Below are 3,043 nucleotides of genomic sequence, written 5' to 3' on the forward strand. Positions count from 1 at the left end.
CCTTCGTTTTCCAGCAATTTGATCCTGAGCTGTAATATAAAACTCAGCGCTAAAAGCCTGGGGATAACAATACCAGCAAGAATACTATACTAGCTGTATGTGCAAACAGGTTTGTTTACATGCAAGCCACGTAACAGGGCCACTGAACACATACAGTATATACAGTAGAACCTAGTAATGACACTGGACATTTTAATACACTGGATATTGTATTCAATACAGTATCAATATATAAAACTATAGATGGTCTATGGCTGTATCAAACATATTTAATATACGTAAGTGGCCATGAAAAGGTTAAACATACTATAATAAATACTGTACACAAACATAATAGAGCAAGAACTGCACTAAGCATTATCCCACCTCATGGTAAGGCTCCTGTCTCTTCTTCCTGGCAGCTGCTCTCTGGTCCAGTGCTCTGATTGAGAACCTTACACACAACAAACTTGATTAAAGAAGATGGGCATGTGCCACAAGTCTGCCATTTTACCAGGATGCATAATTTGAGCCACTTGCTAAGAGGGGGGGGGGGGGTTCTGGGCATAATGTATGTATGCTAGGGACAGCCTGCCAAGTCAGGCTCGAGGGGACTGTCCTCTGTAATCCCCCCCAGTATTTAGCGGCCAGAGTGATGTATTAACAGCCACCTAGGCGTTAAATTGCCCTGGCTGTTGGCTCCGGACTGCGCTGGAGATCTTGCGATAATACGTGAGATCTTGCGCATGCCCATTACAGCCGCTCTCCTTATCAACGCTGGGGGGAGGGTGGGGGGGTTAATACATTCAGCCTCTACAGGTCCCCGCTTCTCCATGTTATGCAGGAGAAGCGGGACCCGTTATTTTGAAAACATTATTTTATTCATGTTATTTACATTGTATGTTGTATTCTGTTGTTGTTTTCAGTGCCTGATTGGTTTATGTTGTTACCGTGGTTATGGTTGATACATTTGGACGTACTGCATGTTCCGCTTCATCTCCCCTACCTGGTACTGTGATTCCAGCTGTACATCTGCATATTACAATACACCTGAAACCCTGGTTAGGTCTCCCTGTGAGATCCACTTCATATGCTGATTCAGCTGCGCTCTGCTATTATCCAGCTTGTTTATACCAAAAATACTTCACACATATCAAAAAAGGTTGCTCCACCCTGTTTGGGAGGAGGCACTGTGTTTGAGAAGAGGTGAGACCTGAATAACTGTGAAGTAAATTCCAACCCTTCCTATTGCTGTCGATGTTTCAGGCTGTGCATCTGTTTTATAACATCTTCGTACATTATAATTTGATGATTTAACAATATCGTTCACGATACTGATCAGTGACGTCACCCATCCCCCCACACCTTACAGGCGGTCACTGACAATATTGTCAGATTGAACTGCATGTACAGATGACAGGGGGGCTCGTTAATGACCCACGGACATACGCATCGTTAAAGATATCGAATGTACACATTGGACGATATTCACACAATATGGTTAACGATACCTGACAAGATTACCAAAGATTCTTTTTGCATCAAAGATTTTCTACAGGAGTCCAGGCAGGTGCACTTGAGGCGACACAACACCCCAGCAATCGTTTGACAAAAAAAAACATAAAAAATAATGCAACCAGTCAGAAATGCCTCCTGGTCCCTCTGCCTTGTTCCATTCCCCTAGTGATTGCCGTGGAGTTGATCACTGCTGAGCGGGCAGCCCAGCGGAACCCTCTACCCAGCGGTTGCAGAGAAAAGCAGCCAATAGGATAAAGTAAACGAAGCAGCCCTCCCTGCATAGACGTGGCGGCGGCGGCAGCATTTAAGAGTCGCCACTGGGAAATGGTAATCTGTGATGTCGTGATGTTCTGATTATCGATGTTCTAAAATTTTGCTCATCGAAACTAATGGTATGGTTGTTTTTTTTTTTTTTTACAAAACTGTTGGATAACTTTTCAATAGATGTCCTTAACTTAATAATTCTGGGGGAACCCTCTGCCGACAGGGAATGCGGTATGTAGCACATAGGCTACTACCATCTTTAGATGGGGGCAGCCGTGGAGGGCAATTTTATGGGTATGGATTATTAGGTCGACAGTCATTAGGCCGACCACTATTGTTCGACTGTGAAAAGGTTGACAAATGGAAACGGTCGACTTGCAGTAGGTCGACATGGACAAAAGTCTATCACAAGCTATAGGTCAACATGGAAATGGTCGACACAGGAAAAGGTAGACATGAGTTTTTCCCTTTTATTTTTTTTCCTGTCAATGTTGACATTTGCCGACATGGGAAGCAATTAGTGTAGGGGTAAACTTGCATTGGTGGAGGCTTGCTGCTTAACTCAGCACACTGTGGGGTCCATTTATCTATGATCGCATTTACAATGCAATCTGGGTGGAATATTATTGTCCAGGATCGCATTGTAAAATAACAGCGGGATGTATCATCCCCCGCTCGCAGGGACAGGGCTCCGAAAGACCCCGCAGAATATCAGTAGCCCAGGGATGCGCTGCGGTTGGGGAATTGCAGCAGTTATCGGCGCTATCTGCTGCGGTCTATCACATTCAGGGGATACTTAATATTTGCGGCTAACCCCAGAAAGCTGGTGTTTTTGTGGAAGTAGCGGCAAATATTGTTTGATAAACATGCCGCAAAGTTTCCAAATCGGGTTAGGGGGGCACACAGGTATTATCGCAGGTGGGAGTGTGGGGCTGGCCCCGCAAAAACAGCGAAGCGCCACATTATCAATGTATAGGGGAAAATCACCGGCACATGGATGTTACATATGTGATTCTGCTGTAAATTGAATATTGGCACCCCGGGCACTTTCCTAAATGTAACTATTAGTAGCATAGGACCTGCAAGGCAAGCTGGCCATGATCAGAGCAGTGCTGGGGAACTACAAGTCCCATTATGACCTGCAGCTATGTGTCTCACAATGATTTGGCATAGAGCAGAGGGTACCATATGGGCTGAGCACAGCAGCTCCCCCCCCCTGGCCCCCTGCCTGTGCCAGTCCCCACCACCACCACCTGCTGGCGGAGTGATACACCCCCAGCAT

This window comes from Crinia signifera, chromosome 11, assembly GCF_055691185.1.
Source record: "Crinia signifera chromosome 11, ASM5569118v1, whole genome shotgun sequence".
Taxonomy (NCBI): Eukaryota; Metazoa; Chordata; class Amphibia; order Anura; family Myobatrachidae; genus Crinia; species Crinia signifera.